Genomic DNA, 22,234 nt, shown 5'->3' on the forward strand with positions numbered 1-22,234 from the left:
CTACAGAGGTGGCAGGAGAGAAAAAGAAATGTGGGAAAACAGAAAAAGGTAGCAGGCCCTGAAATTCTGAAGTGCTTTAGCATAATGAGAAGAGGATTTTACAAACAGCAGCCATAAACCTGGTCAAAATCATAAACATGTGAAAGAAAAACATGGTGCCAGAAACCACCTGCCACCACATGTACAGTTATAAATCTCTCCTTCCCAAAGGAAACAGGAGCCTTATATTTCTAGGATCTGATCATGTTTCCAAAATGAAACACAGCTGATAATAAACAAGACCCCAAATACCCATGAAACAGAGCTGTTCAATGATCTGAAGTCAGACTTCCAGCTCTCTACTGGATGGCAGTCACCAAGGACAAATCCCTGCATTAAACAGGGAATAGACTGCAAAAGCAACCAGGGAATTTTTGCCACTGGGTATTGTCAAGACCTTCTAGCTGCATTAGGCAGAATCCCTCATCTTTTTCCTGCATCTGCTGCAGTTGGGTCCTGGGGGTATGAACTGCAGCAGACACCCTTTCTAACAAGTCCACAGTGAGATCTAGCCGAGGTGGAAATTAGGATTTCCTCACCCTGGTCACTGCCTCAGGTGACAAACCGCAAATTCACGGCTGTCTCCGAGATGAGCCAGACAAACACTGCTGTCTTACACAGGCACAGCTGCAGGCCTCAGATGGGCTGGGAAACATCCAGGCACACCAAGGTAGGGAACAAGGGTTTTGCAAGGACTTCCTCTTCTGATCTTCTGATATTGTACAAAGTCCTGCCACACTTCATCCTCTTCAAAACAAGAGTTGGAATGAGGAGAGATTATTTGTTTGTTTTAGTGATAATGTGTTTTTTCCCAACCACAAGCCTAGCTGGTATTTGTTAGCCAAAAGGTCTTCTCAGAACTAAAACTAAACCAGAACACTAGAGCTCACCCCTTACCACTGTACAGGCTTTAAAATTTAAAATACCCACCTCACAGAAGTTGCACAGAAAAGAATGAATCTTCCTAGGTCTCAAAATAACTGGGGAGAAAAGATGAAGCAGTTTAGGCAAAATGTGTGCCGCTGGCTCAAACTGAGATGAATAATCACGACTGCTCCTACCCCATGGCTGGCTGGCAAGGGCTCGCTTCCCTCCGCTCGGACACGAGCACTAGTCGCTCATTATTATTCAGCACTTGCTCAGCACAGACAATACACACACTTTGCACTGTAGAAAAGCAAAGGAAGGCACTCTTCCTGCCTCAGTGGATTTATATTCTAAGGCCATCAATCTCATCCTGACACTTGGTACATGCAGCAATCAGCAGATGGATCGCTGTCAAAGCACTGCATCCTTTTACCTTTCCTATACCAGAGAGAATACATCTATATTTGGTGCCTCTTTTCAGAAAACAAGGCTGGTCAAAACATTTTGAATTGCAAACTTTCTCAACCAAAACGAGAGAGGAGAGAAATGTTCCACAGTAAATCTCCCTGCTTTTCAAATCAGTCTCCTCAAAAAGGAGCTTTGAAGAAAATAATGTTCAAAAAATATTTGGAGCTAACCGAGCACAGCTCACGGGGAACCAGAAGAGCTTGGAGTATGTTGATTCTCCTTTGGTAAGGAGGCTGTTTTATAGTGATTGCCTCAAAACTAGAGACGGGAACCCCGCTGCAGTGTGATCACCAGGCACTCCAAATCTGGGGGATTATAGTTGCAAATGTATCTTAATTTGCTAGGATAGGACAGGGTCAGGTAAGTAGAAAGAAAATTTGCCCTGACACAGACAGGGCAGCAAATGATGTGCCCAGACGGTGCCATGCAGTACGGCAGCTCCGTATCTGATGGATACACACCTGCCAAATTAGTCCTTCATGGTAGCTAGCAACTGCAGCAACTCGCTCCACGTGGTTGGCCAGGCTGGTGCCATCCTGCAAAAGCACACTTCACGCTTCTTGGCCACAAGTGAGGATGAGCTAAAGCCCTCAACTAATAGCAGTAAAGAGGAATGAATGGAAATCCACTGGGAAGTCTGGAGTTTTTACTCTCTCCGCAAAACACTGGATTTACTCAGAGGGCAGCTCCTCCTGTCTCCCACCTCCTTCATCTCATACATCACCACCAGGTGAGAAAGACTGCCTGACCCCTGCTGTAGCTTTATGCCACTTCACCCTACCTGACCTTCAGCAGAACAACTGAGTTTTTGCTGCCTCTCCTCCAAACATGAGTGTCGTGGTTGCTGCTGGATGCATTCAGGAGGCTGCGGAGAGTGCTGCTACACCCATCAGCATCTTCTGGATGAGGATCCTGCCTTTCGGAGCCTCTGGGCAGCTGACTGTAGCTGCCAGCCATATCTGCACCACGTAGCACCAGTCTGGAGCCAGCCAGCAGGACCTTCCAAGCTAAAAAGAGACATAGCCCAGGCCTGGTGACACTCTGCAGGGACAGCTGGCTTCCAATGAGGGGCCGGGTGGCAGCTGGGCTGGCCCATACCACATTCACCATTTCTGGGCTCCTTGAGGCAGCAAGAGAAGAGGCCCCTGGACCTCTCTGCTGCTGCACAGGAGAGACCTCTGGCTCTGAGCTGCAGCCTGGGTTGGGGGCCGTCGTCAGCAGGGCCAGCAACCCAGCACCAATAGGTCTTAAGGTTAGGGTCTAAAACGTGACATTTATGTTCAAGTTGTGATTTAAGTTTTACATTTGGGTCCATACATTCTGTACTGCCTCATTCTCTGGACAACACCGGTGTGCCGGGTGAAGCAGATGCTGAGTCCTTCCCCAGGAGCTGGAGGCAAAGGGACACAAGGAGAGCGTGCAGAGGCTGAGCCTCCTTTCCCTCTGATGGCAACCAAAAATCCTCCATCTCAGCGAGCTGTGCTGAGCACGCTGGAAGTCAGGGTGTCAAATGACAGCACTATGCATGGGGACAGAAATTATGTAAAATTATGCATGCAGACACATGGTGAGAGGGAGGGAATCAAACTTCTCCCAGTTATGGCAGACAAAAGGTCTTCCACATGTGCCTGCAGTCTCCTTGAAATCCCCAAAGGATGGGATACACAAGTCCAGAGAGAATAGCCCTAAATGAGTGAATAATACAGCATATAGGCCGGACTTTCTTCTTGCTGACTTCAGTTTCACAGCCCCATGACTCCATTTGCATTGGTGGTGCCAGTCCTGGTTAGATGGAGGGAAAAATCAGGTCCCTAGGGTGCAGCTGGGGCACCAAACTGCAACTGCTTTTCTGTGAAGCAGTTCAGATACTCCCAGAAAATAAGAGTGATTTTATAAGCTTAGAGGAAAATGTCTCAAGCAGGACACCACGGCACGGGTTGCACAAGGCACAAAACACCACGTGCCTCCTTTGCCCTAGACTTGTTTTAGCAATCTCTGACTGCTAGCATCAGTTAACTTTAACAGAATTTCTATTTTTGTTTTCAAAACAGCTTACAAAAGTAGTTTACAAAACTTAAAGCAGACAAAACTGATTAAGTGAGGAAACTATCCAGACAAGAAGACCTACTTTCCACCCCCATTAAACCTGAAACCTTTTCAGGTATTCTCTAGCAGCTGCAACCAAACCATCCTTTGCAAAGTTTCTAGGACATCTGTTGGCTAGCTGCACGCCAAGTAACAGAAGCCTCTAAGAATGTCTCCCTCTCTCCTTGCAGAAGGAAAAACAGAGATTAGATTTGTCAAACAGGGATAAGAAGTTAACGGGGCCGATAAGGTTAGACATGCCAAGCAATTCAGCAAACAATTCTGGAAAGAACGATTAGATCTAGGGTAACTAAGTATGATAAATGCTGACTTTAACCCAATTACTTACAATGATTTTAGAGGTCTGTGAAGAGCTGAGCACTACAGCCTTGTAATGAATGAATGTGCATGAGAATGGGCAGGCCCTCTTCCTCACCCCACCTCCCAAAGAACCAGAAATTCAAGTTAAACAGATCTCGTGGAAAAAAAAGGTCTTCGGATTTTGTAAATTTAAAACCTTTGTCTTCGCTCTAGCGCAATCTTGGTAGCAAGGAACTCAAGATCAATTCCCAAACCATTTTTTTCTTCCATTTTGGAAAGTTGGCTCTCCTCAAAGATCTTCATGCAAGTTAAAAGACAATGGAGACGTATGCTCGGTTTCTGCTCTTTCTGAAGAAAGCTCTCCTCCCGGGGGGCCGCCCAAATAACATCAAATGGAAGAGTCGAAAGAAAATATTTGTATTAGAGAAATGCTCCTTTCTCTTTTCTCTGAATTACAAACCCAAGGCTCTGAGGCCATTTTCTGCTCAAGCTGGTGTCTCCTCACTTTCTGAGGCTCTGCGCTGTTGTTGTCTAAGAGTGCAACTGGGCCAGCCCAAGCTCTGTGGCTCACTTCAGTCGTACAAGCTCAACACACAGATCAAGGGCTTGGGAAGCCAAGACCATTTCCATCAGATTTATAAAACCCTAGACTGGAAAAATATCCTGGTCTAGCTGCACAACCCCAGATGACATTTAATAATAGCAAAGACAACAACTGTAGGTCAGGCCAGAGCGTTTCTCGGTCACCTCGGCTTTGATGTATGTGGCTTCAATAATAAATTCATTTGCTGAATGCATTTTCATGCTGAGGCCTTATCCAGAAGGAATACCGGCTCCTTTTTTCTGTTCCCCCTGCCCTCCAAACTGCCTTTCATTTATGCCATGAAACCTATCAGCCTAGCTTTTTTCATCTCATTTATTTTGTGGCCATGGCTTGCTCTAACATCAAAAGACTTCTTTAATATTTTGGTAAAGAGACATGTACACACACACACACACTTTTACCTATTTTGGATGGGGAAATTTTGAGGGAAATTGCTTGGAGAGGTTTTTTAAAAAATAATACTATATTATTAGTAGTACTTGTAGAACGCAAATACAGCTCCCAGCCATCTTTAATTGTTCAAAAAAAATTCTGTACTTTAGGAAAAGCCTTGAAGTTACTGCAAAACAGCAAGCTCCACACCCACTGATTATTTTGTGGAAAAGAATATGATTTTTTTTAATTATTGCAAGCATTCATGGTTAGAACGTTCTTGAATTAAGCTGGAAACCTAAAACAGAGCTGAACGTAAACAGGATGCAGCAGCACGCTCCGTGCTGAACCAGCAAATTAAATACAAAGCTACATGAAAGAATTTTGCTTCAAGATCGTACACTCCCTCATAATGACAGGGTTATGGGGTCTCACGTGTATTTTCTCCTGGAAAGGCTTCCGTAAGCCAGGGCAAGCGTGGCTGCTGCAGGAGAGCGCTCGGAGGCAGTGGCCCTGCAGGGCACAACCCCGCTGCCAGCGCTCGGTGCCAGCCCCGCTCCCCAGCCTTGCCAAAGCAGCTCCTTGTCAGCAGCAGCTCTGTGTTTGCAAACCCCTATGACTTCCAGGCTGAGTTAGCATGCAAGCATAGTAGCAAGCAAAATTCCACCGAATCAGCTGGGATAGACCCGAAGCAAGGCGTATGCTCCTCAATGTGTGAGGACGCATGGATGTAATTCGGGATCACCAACATGCGGGGGGGAAAGCTTAAGGTCCCCGATTTTTTTCCTAAAACTTTTGTTTAAAGTTTGGCGAAGTTTCAGCTACGTGGATTGCACCCGCAGGAGAAAGCACTTTTCAGGAGGAATTACTTGAGCCCAGATCAGGGGTTCTTAGGCTGTTTGGCCCACTTCAACCTGCAATTTGCTTTGCTGAACTTCTCTTGAAGAGCTTGGGCTCGTTGGGAGGAACTTCTAACTACTACAGCCTCAAACAACAAGGGAAATATGTTGGCTCTGCACAGTCAGTTTACAGTACCAGGCAATACCTGAGTACCAGAGGGTTTTCCTTTCCTGCATTTGCTCCCACTGATGCTTATCTTGGTGCAGGGGAAAAGTCCGGTGGTTTGTGGGAAAGAATGGCTCCTGTGAGACGGCCTGTTTGGAGCCCTGCTTTACCACAGATTTCCCCAGTTACTTGGCTAAGAAGCCTCTCTGGGCTTCTTCTTCCCATCTGGGGATAAGGTCCCTACTCTGCAAATCCCACCAAGTGTCGTGCGGCTGAACAGCAAAGTGGGGTGGGAGAAGGAGGAAGGAAAAGATGGAGGGTGTCCAGATGGCACCTGATGGAGAGCTCCCACATGCAGGAATACGCGTGTCCAGGGCTGACTTCCATCATTTTCTCCTTGGCAGGTCAGATTTTTTCTGAGTTGGTCAGAACACCAGAATCAGAGGTAGTAAGGTCATATGAAAGCACAGCTGCTACTTCTAGACAGAAAGGTATGCCAGCACAAGCACTGTCTGATGATGCTGTTTGCCTTCAAACCCTTCTACTGATGCTCTTCCATTTGTAAGACACCTGAGTGACAACTAAAATGTTCTGTGAAGAACATCAGTATTTAGCTAAGAAGTGTATCACCTGGTTTATTCAATATACTGGCACCTGCTTTGTTCTGGGCAGAGGAGGAGAGAAACAGCAGAGAACAGCAATGGAGAAAACTGCAGGGATGAGGAAAATCCCCAGACCCTTGTGTGTACCTGAGAAAGAGCAGCAACTCTGCTATCTGCTGGGCTTATGAATTGTGAAATCCCTCGAAAAACTACTGGTCAAACAGGGTAAATAAAGAGATAAAAACATACAAGTGCAATGTTTGAGGGGTGAGAGGCTAGAGGGTGAAACGGACATAGGCTTCTCCCTCTCCCCTAAAAAAAAAAACACTAAATAAATAAAAAGTCTCATACCTAGTCACGGGAACAGAGGTTAGTCCTCCACCTCATGCACTGTGGAGAAGATTCAAACTAGCAGAGAAGCACACCTCTATTATTGCATTTGGGCTTTGCACCCTAATTCGGAGAACAAAATATTTAGCTAAATCTTGACAGATAGCATTGAAGGTGACATTGGCAGAAAAGTGAACAGAACTACAATTACAAGAATTCCTTGTAAGCACCAGCCCCTGAAATACAGGCAAAGATACTGCTGCATGTAGGAAAGTAGTCAAGAATGTCTTTCATAAATTCATTTCTCATAGGACTAGAGTAATTTTCTTTTCATTCCACATTTAGGTTTACAGCAGGCTTTAATTCCCTGTGAGGAGCGGGCAGTACTCTGCAAAGGATGGACACGGAAACTATGCAGAGAAGACCGCTGGTGAGATAACATTTACTTTAACTCCAATTTTCTAGTGACACATAGACAAGTTTGAAAATAATAAAGGTTGTCAAAATATTTTCCATAATAAACTCCTACACACAGCGCATTTACAAGACCAGCAGAGTTTCCTACCCAGCTGGTGCACTGGCTGCTACCAAGAGGGTCTCCGTTCGCTAAGATGCCGTCCCAGCCCGGGCAGGAGCTGCCTTCTTGCTACTCCCTGTATAGCCTTGGTGTTACACTGCTGACTGTCACAGCCTGCACATCATCTTGCATTCTCTGAAGGGGCTCAAGTGGCTCTCACTTTGGGGCTAACTGCTGACCCCAAAGGTATCGATTGCCCTAAAGCGATGGCAGAGGAAGGCAATGTAGCTCTATAATAAGAAATGGCTCTGGGTAGGCTACGGAGGATGAAACTGAGATTAACTCCCTTGCTGTACTTCACATTGCCATGGATATGTAGGAAACAGGGGTAAGGGAGGTTTGCATTTTGCTAAACATCAGTGGCAAGACAGGCAAAATAAATTTAAGGGGTTCTCTCAGTTTGAGAATAGCAGATTTGTCCCCACCAGCCATGCTGCACTTTCCATCCCTGGCTTGGGCTAGCAGCTCTGAACACAGACCATGAGACTTCTTTATTTCAGACCTTCATTCAAAGCCTTAATAAAGCTTTTTTGAAAGCTTTTTTTTTTTTTTTTTTTAATTGGGGATGTAAAAAGAGAAACAAACAAAAAAGCCCTCAAAAACCCACAACAGGGTGAGGCGCCCGTGCTGTCTGCCGTAATAACATTCGCTAATTAAAACACAAAGCAGCCAGGGCTGCAGGATTAATGGACATGGTTTCCTCTTTTCAAGTCTCGCCCGCTGACAGATCGCCTCATTCCTTCCTCGCTCTTGAACCCCTCTGTTAAAAAAAAAAAAAAAGAAAAACACCAAAAAAAAAAAAAAACAGTTTGCTTATCTTACAGTGTGAGGTTGCCACGGAAACCGCATCCCCCTGTGAGATGCTCTGTCATAACATTTCAGCACTGTATGGAAGGCTTAAAGACACAGCATCCTCTGCTCCGAGGGCTTCAGAGCCAGTCAGAGTCGTTGCAGATGAGCAGCTGTCAAAGCCAGCACAAGTTTCAAGTCGGGAGCGAGAGGGAAAGAGGGAAATCACAGCAGAAACATTCCCCTGCCCAGTTCTTTGGGAAAATCTGCTCCTTGAATGGCCGATTAATATTGACCAACAAATACTTCTATTTGGTGTAAGACATTCTGCTTTTGGGAGAACCTGCCTCCTGACCGCCTGTTGGAAGAAAGAGTGCTGGCACCAAAACATAACCCCGTCGTTCCACCATGGGTTAGCACAAAGCACCTCTTCAGTTGAGGTTTTGTGTCAGATTAGCCTTTGAGCCCTAGTTTCTCAGTCCTTTGGTAAGAAAGGAAGAAAAAAAGTAGCAAGCGCAGTAATTGCCCATAATGGGAACAGGCCTCCTATAGCCTGCTCCTTAATTACAAGGATGGCTTCCAGGCTGTAATCACTAGGGGTCCAGATGGAAGTTCTCCAAGCTCTTTGAGGGACAGAATGTGTCAGTTATTAATTAAACATACGAGGCAATTAGCCTCAAAACTTTGTAGTAAATCACTACAGCTGTGTTACTTTCACTTTTTCCTTTGGTGAGTGCAAGCAAATGCACAGTGCATTTCCCAGGGGGGTCACAAGGACTGCAGCCAAAAAGCATTCCCAAACAAGACCTTTGTTGTTGGGTGGGAAAAAGTATCTGTGGGAAGCTTGTTTTCAGAAGTCAGCTACTTCACAGTCACATCCCTCACGACAGATGACAGATTCTGTGTATGACAGCTATTCACCGCTCAACCCCTTTGGGGTGCAACACAGCTGAATTCTCTCTGCCAACTCAAAGAGCAGCCTGGTGTTGCTCTGGGACATCATGAGGAAGAAGTCTTTTCTGTGATTAACACTGGCCATAGCTCAGCATCAACTACTGACCTTAATTCATTGTTTTTGAGCTTGTCAAGACTTCTTATCCTGTAGACTTCAGGGTCCTGTAGGACTCAGTTGCTGGCTGGTCACACGTGTTAAAAGAAGATGCTGTGTTGCATTCTTTTTCTATCTCCAAGTTCAGAAAACAAAATCACCATGGCTGGTAAAATCCATTTAGTGATTTATTTTAGTGCTTGTGTTCACAGACTAAATCTCCTCTTGGTCGCACCAGGAAAACCTGACATCAGTGCATTCCTAGTCCGCATTTCACTCTCCCGGCGGCTCAGTGCCACAGCTGGCAGTGCTCTGCATACCCTGTGCCATTCTCGAGGTAGGCTTTATAACACCTATTTGGCATCCCAAATAAAAAGGCAGAAGGCAGGGATGAAAGGAGAGTTTGTGTTGCACAAGAACAGAAACGAACCTTAGTTTCATGTATTTCCAAGGTACGCTATGGGCAGGGTGTGCTATAACAGGAATTAAGTCATTGCTATCATACCCTTCTAGAAAGGGGCAAGAATGGGCTTTCAGCAGGCTGCAGTTTTAAGCTTACAAAGTTGAGTGCAGAAAGTCAGTCATACTACAGCACAGAATAGGCAGAGTGTCACAACACTGCTACTATTTCCATTTTTTTCTACCCCCTCCCCCCCCCCAAATATTAGCATTAAGCTTTAACAATGAAAGTAATTTAACCATGCTAGTACATTTAAACCTTGAGGGTCTTTGATATTCATGAAAGCAGGGAAGTTGTTCAGTATACAGAAGGTTACCCAAGAGTAACCTGATAAAAAACAAGCATCAAAATAGACCCAAACATCAAAAGAATAATCTCTAATTAAATATGCTGGGGATTTTGTCAGCCTATTACCAGACTCTTGATGATCTTTTTCTGATTTCCCAGGGCTCAGGCAGGAATAATGACATTAAAAATTCTGTGTTTACTTGGAAGAAAAGAAATGTGGGATAACTTACACAAATAGCTTCAAATGACTCCTATGACCCTACCTTGTAGGTACAAAAAGGTGAAAGATCTACTTGGTCTACTCATAATATATTGTCACTGCCAAGCAAGTCCCAGGAACGCTGTGGCCAAGGAGCTTCGGTTTAGTGGAGGTGACTGGCAAGATGCTACACCACCTCACAATGCACAGGCAGACTGCTTTTGTCCTTCAGAGCTTTTTTTTTTTTTTTTTTTTTTTTTTTGTAACAGTTCTGGACCTCTATGCCTAATTGCACCCACTTCATCTGTGAAGAGAGATTTATAATGGAACATAATTTTGAGGGATTAACTTTGATGCTGGTACGCGGCCCATCCAGAAGTGACAGCAAAAAATTTATATTAGCTGCTGTTCCTGCCAAAGAATAACAGAGAAGCTTATTACACAGGCAATCAAGCTCCCAAATTAGTGCTGATTTTCACCCCATGCCACTTTACTGCTGTTAATGATGGGAAGCAGCAGCAAATATGAAGCAAAAAGCCATCAGGAAGCTAGCTTTCAATTTTTATTATTGAACGGGGTGACCAAAGCCCTTGTTCAGGTACCAATCTCATCGCAGGCAACGAGAGCTTAAGGCAAACCATAGCAAAACTGGAAGAGCCATCTACTGACCACGGTCCTTATTACTGCAGGGTTCTCGGGGAGTTTGCAGTTGAGAGTGGATAATTCACAGGGCTAGGAAAGCACCAGTCTTCTCTTCTCCTCCTTTCCTAAGGGTCCTCCTGGAACCTGTGTCCAAAGCAGAGCTACGTGATTTTAGGGGCTAGTCACATGTATTTGGCACTACTGTCTCTGGAAAGGTACACAGCTAGGGCATGAGTAGCGCACCCTTACCCATCAGACAGGGATACTCCCCAGCTTCTGTGACACTCCAGACGTCTGAAAGCACCTCCAGCAGTTTGGGACCAGCTGTGGGGACCATCCCAGCCCTAGCCATGGCATTTAGATTTGTTTTAACCCATGGAGACCCCAGTACAAGCTATAACAGTAGTCATCACATTTCCACTTACACAAACATACTGGTAGGTGGCTGGGGCTCTGTCTAGACTTTCCCTACCACAAATCTCTCAGAACAGAGTGTAAGTGGACAGCACTTTCACTATGAGCAAGCTGTGAATTATGGTGCTTAAAATATTGGCATTGTTCTGCTTCACTGCCAGCATGATGCTCTTGACAGACCTGAGCCACTGGAAGCAACTCAAAAATAAATAAATCTGGAACAAACCAGAAGAAACCGTGCTCCTTCCTCATCTTCAACACAGGAAAGGAAGCTTCTTTGGGATCTGCCATCTGAGAAATGCCCAGAGGTGTGATCCAGCTGTAAATATGCACAACGTGATATGCTTAACAGCAAACAAGGCTAGAAACAAGCCATCTACCCTGGAAAGGCTGTGACACCAGAAAGTTAACTGGGAATTTCACACTGAGCATCTGTCTTTCCTTCAAAGAGATCCTGGCTCCTCAGATCTCCCGAACAGTTCCATTCACTGTCCTTTCTCAGGTGCTGTTGATCCCGTCTCTTCTGTCTTCTCCCTGGTAACCAAAGTCAGAATGCCTGGGAATAGCACAAAGCTGTGCCAGGGAAGGTTCAGATGGGACATTGGGAAAAATGTCTTTATTGTGAGGGTGATTGAACAATGCACCTGGCTTCCTAGCGAGGTGGTTGATGCCCCATGCCTGTCTGAGGCATTTGGATAATGCCCTACATAATATGCTTTAACACCTGGGTAGCCCTAAAGAGGTCAGGGAGTTGGACTTGATCTTTGAAGAACTGAATTATTTTATTCTACCTACACAAAGTCGTTTAAGTTTTCTTTCAAAAATAGGCTAATGCCTTACTCAGCTCTTACTGAAAGCAGTTGGATTTCCTCTACCAAATTCCAAGTTGGAGTGATCTTCATTGAAATGGTGTATATATGCAAAGTGTGTCCATAGTTTGCACAGAGCATCTGTGGATTAATCCAACCAAATAAAGAAAGATTGCTGTCATAGATAACTGAAGCCCCGTAACATGAGGCAGACCTTCTTACAACATGCCAAGAGGGTAACAAGTAAAATGTTTCTCAATATTTTCTGCTTTTTGGTACTGCGCTTCCCAAAGAGCTCACTTGTTGGCCTCAACTATAGACCTCTCTGTGTAGTCTCTCCTAAAATCCATAATTTAACAAGACTGGCTACCTCTGCTTGCACTATGCATGGCCATTCTTACCACTGAGGAGAAATGGTGTATGGAGAACACTCAATAATCCCAACATCTCCAACTGCTACTGAAAGAAGGCACCGCAGTCAGAGGAGGCAAGGGAGAGACAGACCCTTAGATCAGCTCCGATACAGGGACGTTTCAGTCATGTCATGTACTCCTGAGCGTGGTGAGACCAGGATGACAGTCTGGGCCTGACAGCTCTGTGACATCCCTTCTGTTCACTTGCTAATAGAGTCTAGAAAAGCTTTTTATGGTAGCTGGCAGCAGCAATAATAGTAACTTGAGATATGTTCGTGCCACACTCACTTCGCTAGTGTTTGGATTAATGGCATACTTTCATAAATTTTCAAAGCAGGCCCCCTCACCAGAAAATGCTCAAGTTACAGGGCCCGGCTCTCCGGGTGAGGAACCCAAGTGCTCAGCATCCCACCCTCTTGTGAAGCATCTGTTCCTCTCCCACGCAAATCCCCTACAAAGTCCTGTACCTCCTCGGCAGAGGATTCTGCAGAAGAGGGATTAGACCAGGACAGCGCTTTTTAAGGATGCAGAGACCCAAGGGGTAATTTTTCTAGGGAGTAACTGCGATTCATCACTGTGCAAATGGGTAAATAAATCCAAGGTAGGGCATGAAGGGGCTCTTAGAGGGATATTTAAGTTACAGCTTCAAAATACCAAATAAGCAGGCCCAGGGGTGGCAGCCCAGAGGGCTGCATTAGGCAGGTGGGTGCAGCCACGAGCTGGGTGAGGCAAGAGAACAGCCCCACGGCCGTATCGCGCTAAACGGGGCTCGTGCTGGGGAAGGGGAGCAGGCAGGGACTGCTGTTCACTAGCCCCTCCAGAGGAAATTGCCCTCAGCCTCCAGAAGTGTGCTTTCCGTAAATCAGCCAGCAGCTCCCTCATGTACAGCCTCACCATCAGCAATGCAACACGGGGAGCGATGCATCCGATCGGCTCAGAAGTGCTATGCCAGCAGAAGCAGCAGAGTGAATTACAACACTGGCCTCGGTGCCATTATGGAAAAAGAACAGCTGGAGTCAAGGGTTTGAGATGTGAATTGCTCACGAAGACTGAACACCGTCCTTTAACCCAGATAAAAAAAGCACATTTAGTGTACGTACAGCTGTGGTGGCTGGTAGCATGAGGGCACACTAAAGGACCGATGACTGCCAAAAATATTCTTCAAGTGGAGAAAAAAAAGTACCAAAATGAAACTGAACCACAACAAATCAGCCACACACAATAGAGAGAGGGTTGGGGAGGGAAAGGGGGGCCTTCAGGACCCCAAGCTCTACTGCTGGACACTCACATTGGTGGCATGTGCAGCAGGGCCAAACCAAACACACCACAGTTGGCTCTGAACAAGGTGATGTACTCATAAGACACAGGAGTGCTGTATGAGATGCAAACCCAGGTTCCAGCAGCTAAGTGAACCCACACCCAACTTATTTGAGGCTCCGTTTACTAGGCACCCTGATGCAGCTGTGTTACTTCCAGTTCCAGAAGCAGGCTTCTAAACGCTGTTGCTGGCATCTCCTGTGTGGTATACAGTCAAAGGTAAAAATAGCTTTTACACATCTTTACACTTGTCTTCCCCTCCCTCTGTACTTCTGTTTCTCTTCTTGTAAAGAGGGGAGTAACATCAGTTAAGTCATCCAGCAAATGTGAAGTGTTTATGGTGCCTTCTAAAAGGGGCACTACAGCCACAAAGCTAACATTGCAATTAGTGATGTGAGGTCTAATTGAGCAGGAAGCTGAAAACTATGCAATGGAAGCTTTAGAGAATGTCCACGCTAAGCACACCACGTGTGCATTAGGCTGGAGGCAACTGTGGCCAGACCGATTTCAATTTCCCCTGGAAGTCTCCTGGATGTGCCCGAAAGGACCCGCTTCATTCAGCACCTTTGAAGCCTGACTGAATCAGACAGGCTCAGCGGTTCTCAGATGTGAGGCATGCAAGTTCAGCAGCTATGAGCACCCTTCTCCTCGCTGGTATGCTCTTACCCTTTAAGCTTGCTTTAAGTATCACACTCGAAAGCTAGAGAGCTTCATTAAGCTATCCGAGGGTACAGGGCTGATGGAGCCAGACATCATCTCTGCAACTGCAACACCACCAAGGGCAGGATCGTGTTTTGCTTTCCATACTGGGCTGGCTGTTGGAGCTGGTAGCCCCAGCATGGCATCAGGAGCTGCCACGAGCTTTACTGGCTCTGGCACAGACTCCCTTATCTTGCTGCACGCAACTCTGCCTTGGCAATCCCCACGGCAGCTCATGGTGCCTCTGCGTCTCAGCTTTCTCATCCATAAAACAAGGGGGAGCGCACAGCATCTCCAGATCTCGATAGTGTGCTGCATTATCCATGGTTTGCACACCACTAGAAAGAGACCAAACAGTATGCTTCCTTGGGTAGACAGATCAAGAGACAAGCTCTAGTCCCAACTTGATGGATGTATGAAAAATTAATATCTTTGAGCCTCCTTTATCCCCATCAGCAAAATCCACCCACCCCCATAATTTGCTTTGAAATAAGGGAGAAAGCACTAATTGTTCAGAATTATTTGCTGGCTGGAACATCAACAGCTAAGAGCAAGCATTCTCTGCAGACATTAACTTGCTCTATCCCAGGGCTTGGGAAAGTACCAGTTCCCCTGGTGCACAGCACTATCTTTTGAAAGCCTCACCACAGCGTGCACTACATGACCTTGCCTGTCTGAACTTAGATTGTAAACCAGAACAAAATATATTACTGTGAAATGTGCAAGACATGTCCGAGCAAGTTATTTCCAGACAATTTTCCTGTGAACATCTAACAAAACTGAAGTTTACGTTAAATATACACTGAGGATTTTCTCTTTCTTTTGAGGGCAATCAGTGTCTGAGTTCCTCTGCCCCAGGAGGTACTGGCACAATCCACTCTGATTAGACTCAGGAGGGGGAGCAAACAGACAATTACCCTGATAACAATCTTATCTGTGGACAGAAATGAGATTAGCTGCCTAGCTGCGGTGATTCTTCCTCAGATCGAGTGTTAGGAGGACTGACTAATTCGACATGGGATAGAGAGGGAATTTCCCCACAGAGCGTGATGGCAAGTGAAGTAGGTGAAATTCTTCCCCTACTGGTCCCTTTCAAGCAGGGCGAATTGTCTGGTAGGACAAAGTGACCGGGTTCCTGTACAGACGCTGTCCTGAAAACACAGTTGGGCAATTTGTTCCTTCTAGTTTTGTACCGTTATGTACGATCTCAGAATTCAAAAGCAGTGAGATCAGCTGGGGAGAACAACCCCCTCCAGCTATGTTTTCTCCTATTTTATTTTTGCAGACTACCCTCAAAATTCTCAGATGGCACAAGATGCATTAGCTTTCCATGAACCTAACAAATAACACTGTTGGGAAGTTCTCTTGAAACAGTTCTGATTTTATGTCTCTAACTTAACTCCCTTCTTCTTAGTTATTCCCTTCATAACAGCTAGACTAATCCCTGTCCCCTGGGTGTTTACAGCCTTCACATCTCTGGAAGGATCTCAAGTAACAGTGAGGGCAACATCAAGGGATATTAACAGAACATCCTGGAGATAAGGATCCCAGATAAGTCTGTACTTATAAGAAATCTTGCAATGAAAGAATAACTAACACGGTAATAGGACAGAAGCCAAACGGCTCAGGACTTGCCTACACCGTACCTATACCAAGAGCTTTAGGCTGTGGGTTTCCTTGCAATGGGCACACAAACCAGCCTTCCAAAGGTGCCACCTTTGTTGCTGTAATTCCAGATGCTGTGTGCTCTGCTATGCAACCCAGGGGACAGCAGTTTCAAAAACTCTTTCCATTGTCCAGCTGCAGGGAGGGGACAAGGACCTATGGAACACAGATTCACCAGAAACACCGCACCCAAAAAAGAATAAAAATCACAGATCAGGTAAATCAAGCTGATGGCAATCTCAAAATTGATAAAGGAAAAGTTGCTAGTAAAAAGGCAGAGGGGTAAACTTTCTCCCTGCAGCATATGACAGCACTTCAGTATTTGCAGTTTTCTTTACACATCTCTTCAGACTAAGATGAACATCCTTATAAAAAATACAGAAGCAAGCAGGCACAAGAGAGCCAACTGCTATACTTCTGCCTCACTGATCTGAATTCACAGCATTTATTTAGTTATAATCCTTCACATAGGAAGTTTATTTATACAGACAGGGATTTCTGGAATTCTGCAGGATTAGTCAATCTACAGCATTCTCAGTGCATGAGTTTTAGCATCAGAATTACACTGCCTGGATGTTCAATGCCTAGAGTAAATATTTGGGCTGATGAAGGTTAAACAGATTAGTCAAGATGAAGCCAGGGTGCTCTGCTTATTTACTTACTCAGAAGCTTAAATATTGCTCTTCTTCATTTAAGAAGCCTAGTTCCAAAGAAAAACACACAAAAGCGACAAATGAAACGTACTTGCCCAACCCGAAACGAGACAGCACCAAGATTTCTATCGCCATGCGTGCGACAAAGCCACATGCTTGCATTGCACATCGCACACTCCTCGGCCTCGTTATGGGACGCACACAGAGGAAACAACAGCTTCAGCTCGAGCTTGCTGCTCTGAGTTTCAGCTGCACCAGGGAAATGGCATAAACAACACCCCCCTCCCTCCCCGCACCAGTTGTATTCAGAAGCACGAGGGAAATAATTGGTGTGAAAACCACTCGCAGTTCAGTTACACTTCTGAGATGTAAGGAGGCAGTCAGGAACAAGGCTGCTTGAGACGGGATCGTGTCCACACACCCTACTGAGGGGGAGATTTCCAAATGCTCTCAGCAATGCTACACGTCAGCTTCCATCAATTCAGCAATAAATTCCTACCATTTTCAGGCAGGGCTGTGTTAAACTAGTTCGAAATCCTGGTCCCACCTGCTCCATCCACCAAGCTCGCGGTGCTGATTTTCTGCAGCACGTCAGGTGCCTGATCCAAAGCCCCTTCGCTGCCAATAGGCTTTGGATCAGACGATGGAGGAACAGTAGCTACGCATCAGAGCCAGAAAGCAAAACTGGTTGATTTCACTGATACACGGAGATTAAGATTAAAAGCAAAAGGATAAGTGATTTAATAAAAAGGAAAAAAAAAAGACTGTGTCAGCAGCTACAAAACTAGCTGAAGCAAAGAGTTTAAGAAGGAACAGGCAGGCATTAGAAGTCTATGTTTCAGTCCACTCGTTCAGTTTCAACTTCTGTATCAGTTTTATTTCACGGCACGAACATTAAAAGGTTTTCTATTAAGGCACCAGGAAAATAAAACCCGTGTCTGAACTGAATACCTCTGCAGAAAGCTACTCCCAGTTGCTGGTTTTCCACTCCTTACTACTGCTCATCATCCATCCCCACTGAGGCTGGGTCTTGTTTACTGCACTCTCAAGAAAACTGGTGCAGAAATTTTGGACGTGGAAGAGGAAAAAGTGCCGATCCATGTTTACTCTGAACAGATGTAACATTCCTAAGAAGCTCTCAGCTGACTGCCTTTGAAGTCTGGAGGAAAAAAAAAAAAAAAAAAAAAAAAAAGGCTCGACCTTGAAAGCAACATTTCTTCCCTTAAAAGAAGAAGTCTCTAGGGACTCTTGAAAGAAACGAAAAGCAAATTCTCCAGATCCTTATCTCATGCTATTTTTGAGAAGCTTTTGTTTCCTTGCTCTCCTTGTGGTGTTTTGAATCAAGAACTTTCACAGACAGTGCACATGTGCAGGGGGCTCCTGCCCCCCAGCACCAGGCAGGGGCAGCCCCTGACACTCGCCTGGACGGCAGCCCCATCCAGGGAGCGCGCAGCACCACGGCAGCGGCAGCACCGAGCACGACAAGCCAGGTTTTGTGGCAGGCAGCTTGCAAAGAGAAGTTTTGTGGAGACAACGCACAGACCCCAAGTGAATTCCCATCCACAAGCGCCGTCACAGCAAGCTGTCCCTGGGGACAGACGTGGCTCTGAACAGTGCTCACACAGCACACAGACCCGCACACAGCACCCCCGGATTTAACAGCCACTGTGGCCTCTCACACTGCCATGGCTGGAAACACAGCTATTGCAGCAGGCACAGCTTGCACTTACCCCAAAATTTCCGCTGGTGACTAAATTAACTTTAGCATGACAAAAGGGGTCTGCTTTTCCTGTTTTACGTCCCTCTGTCTGCTGCCATGTCCTCAGTGTTTCTCTCCTCCTCTCCCAAGCTCAGCTCCTCCTCTGTTAGTCTGCCCTATTAACCTTCTCTGTTTCCCACCCACCCAAATTTGCACATTATTACGCATCCAAAGCCTTTTGTTCAAGGTCCTCAAACAAAAGCGCAGCTATCATTTCCTGGCAAGAGGTGCCTTACACCCAGCAATCACTTAGGGCAGCTCTAATAGACTAATTTCTCCCAAACATAAAAACAGGGCATGCCAGACAGGCGAATTCAAGGACATGTCCTTTCCTGAATTCCACAGAGCAAGATAAGCCTGTGAGCCTTGCACTTACTTTATCTTAAGTAAGAGGCTTCCCCCATTCTCCCACCCACCGAAAAACTAATTATTTACCACTGAGGCACGGAATAGGTTAAAGTTTCCTCTGTCTTGTCTCAGCTCCCTTCGCAGATTAGGGGAAAACAATGAAGTCTCCGCACTTCATGATATTGCTAATGCTTCCTGTGGGGATAGCAGCGCCTGCTGCAAAGAGGATTATGATTACGGTTTAAGAGGAGCGTGCACTGTACTGCCGCAAGAGGCACAGGCTTATCAGAAAAGAAACCAAGCTGCCCCCAAACTATGCGCAGGGGACTCCTGCCTACCTTCAGCTCTGGCTGATGGCTCTGCCTCGGATCACACACCCGCTTATCGGGAGTGATAAAGCGGCAGCTGGGCTTTCAGGGAGCACGGGGAGGGGGGAAATAAACGAGTCACACCGTGCAAGCAGCTTGCATACGTTCGCCATCAGAACACCCAGCTATGTTTACAGATCATCCCACCACATTCATCTGCACTGAGACACGGAGATGGCCGGGCATGCCAGAGCACAGAGGCTGTGCGTTCCTGGTCACAGTTGGGAAATCACAAATGAAAACTGTTGACGGAGCTGTGCTAGCTGTGGTGACGTTGGCTGGCCTAACACAGGCAAGACTGCAAATGCTTTGAAAAGCACAACCCCATCAGTTAGATCTGCCCTGAGCAGAGTTAGCTTTGACGTGCAGCTTCAAGTGCTGGTGAAGGGTCTCTATCAGACCTCTTGGTCTCACTGCTGAGTACAGAGCTGACTCAACTGGAGAAAGAACAAGGAATTGCAACTGAGCAGTTGTAAAACATACCACCCATCATTCTGGGCTCTCAAAGGTGCCATCAGCAAGATAGCAGCGTACTCGCACCCATCCATCTCTATCAGCTATTAAAGAACAGACACGGCACAATTTCTTTTTCGTAACACAAAGAGCTTCAGCCAAACCAGTCATCATAAATTCCTTGACTTCAAGAAGTGCTCAGCCTAAGTGGCAGGACAAACCGCTGGCTAATGCACATGTCAGGACCAAGAGGGCTCAAGGCCTCATGCTGGCTGAAGTCTCTCACATTTCAGGGCAGAAACATCCACTGATGTAAGAGGGTTTTTTTTGTTTTTGTTTTTATCACCAGACTTGTTCCTCTCCAAGTTATTTATACAACTGATGCAAGCTGAAGTTTCAAATGTTCCCCCTCATCCCTAGCCCTGATCAGAGGGGTTTAATGGCTCCCTATCTGCTCATTAGAGGCTAGAACTGCATTAACGCATGCTCTTGGAGTTTTTACAGGTTTAGAAATCACTGAGCTTCACTCGCCCCAGGGCTCTCCCTGAGTGGCTCTGTCTCATTACACAGCATTGTTCTAAGCATAAGCAGTCTACACACACAAACACACACAGAAAAGCCATAGAGCAAACCCTCCAACTGCTCATAATACTGAACAAAGCAACAGTTTTAAGATGCTCACAAGACATGAACTGTGCGCACTTCCCTGAAATATGACATGACTAAAACCAAGTTGCTTGCCTTCTTGGAGAGGGATATGGTCTTCTAGAGACAGTGAAAGTTGGATGCTTTTAATTTGCCAGAACAAACCTTCTTGTGCTGGGACAGTTCACGCAGCTCTCTCCTAACCTTCACTGATGGGTGCTGGACTCCTCCAGGTTCCCTCTTTATCCACTTTTTCTTCCCATTAATCTCTGTGGAAGATAAGAAAAAGAAATAGAGCTGAAAGACAAAAGATTAGGATGGCTTATGGTCTCTCAAACCAGAAAAACTGAAACAGCACTTTCCCATTAACCTGCCTTCAACAAATTTGTGCTTTAGGGGATTTGTAAGCCACTGCATAGATCTGAATTCCAATTGACTCATGTTTCTGACACTTTCATATTCTTTGAAAACAATGGGGACAGAGGTATTAGCAACAATAAATTAAGTCGGTGTCTTTCAAATCTTAATCAAGTCATCACATGGTCTCTAACCCTTGGGACGGAAAAACTTCAGTGCATTTCTCAACATCACATCCAACGACAACGCAGTGATAGAGCAAACTTAAGAAACCTCAGAAGAATTGTCCTGCTTTATGTTTGATGTTTTAAAGATTATCTGTTTTAAGAGGATTTTTTCATAGCAGGTTCTGAGTAAGGTAGCAACGAGAGGAAATGCAACCTTAGCAAGGAGGACCAACAAGAAGCAGCAGAAAAAAAATCAAATCCATCAGGGTGGGGGCTGAATTAGTAGACTTGAGGAAAAAAAACACAAACTGATAGTGGATTCAGGTCTTGATAAAGGCACCTCATCATCACGTCTCAGATAATCATTTTCATTTTGACAACAAAGATATTGAGTTGTATCGGCAGTGTCAGGATGAGCTTTCCACTTACATCTAGTCAATATGTCTCTTCTCCCTCCAGCCTCAATAGCCCAGACAGATGCCTTGATTGACGATGCCATACATCATCATACTACAGAGATCTTTGATACCCTCTGCAAAGGGGACACGACCACAGAACAGACAGTTGGTTTAAAACAGAGGAAAAGCAGAGAGAGTAAAAACATCACATTTCCAGGCTACGCGATGCAGATGGAAGAACACTTTGCTCTTGATGTTTAGGCAGAACCAGTCAAAACGACCATCCAAGAGAAGGCTGGAAGTAGGCAATCAAAAGCAGATATGTAGAGAAACCTTACCCCTCCATCCTGCTTGAGAATGCAGGGCTAGGCCTGCAAAAAACTCTCCCTTAACTAGTAACTACAATTAAAGGTTGATTACCTAGATGACTAAACATCTGATTTTCAGTCGAGACTGGGTACACAGAAAATTGCAATGCAACCACAGTAAACAGAAGCAAGAATTCACCTGAGAACATGTTTTCCAATCATGTACCTTACTGTCAAATGCAGTGATTCATTTTATGACCTGCACGGACTCACCAACTCATTTCTCACGGGTCATCTGTACCACAGCAGCAATCAAACCAGACTGGACTGAACTGACCACATCACACCGAAAGCTCCACAGTTCTGCAGCCTCTTGGGCCTCCTTACCTGAAGGACGTTCAGCACCCTCATAGGTAGGTGAGGGTAGGCTAACACGTCGAACTAGGGAGCGTTGGCTGCCCTACACAGACATATCTCACTCTGCCTATACAGAGACTTCGGTAGATCCGTTTTCAGAACACAATTTATACATTTCTAAAACCAATCAGAAGCTCTAAGCTCTTACAAAAGGGAATGAAAAAATATTACTGTCAAACACTCATCAGACCTACAAGCGTAGGTGAATGTCATATATTAAAGAAATTAAAAGGCTGCATTTGAGACAGGTATAGGAAAAGCATGTACTATTTCAAAAGGCTCTGGCTAAACTCTCTTAGTATCAAATTTCAATTTCTTTTGGGTTTTGCAAACAACAACAGCCTTGAG

The 22,234-nt window shown here is 45.4% G+C and overlaps 1 protein-coding gene across 1 annotated transcript in view; it reads right to left on the reverse strand.

Annotated features, from left to right (window-relative positions):
• TSPAN18 (tetraspanin 18) overlaps nt 1-22,234 on the reverse strand; it is a 110,708-nt gene that overhangs the window by 70,064 nt on the left and 18,410 nt on the right. Inside the window, exon 2 of the mRNA XM_035327227.1 lies at nt 20,405-20,508. The gene's annotated coding sequence lies outside the window, so the exon portion shown is untranslated. The remainder of the gene's footprint in view (nt 1-20,404; nt 20,509-22,234) is intronic.

Source organism: Oxyura jamaicensis, chromosome 5, assembly GCF_011077185.1.
Source record: "Oxyura jamaicensis isolate SHBP4307 breed ruddy duck chromosome 5, BPBGC_Ojam_1.0, whole genome shotgun sequence".
Taxonomy (NCBI): Eukaryota; Metazoa; Chordata; class Aves; order Anseriformes; family Anatidae; genus Oxyura; species Oxyura jamaicensis.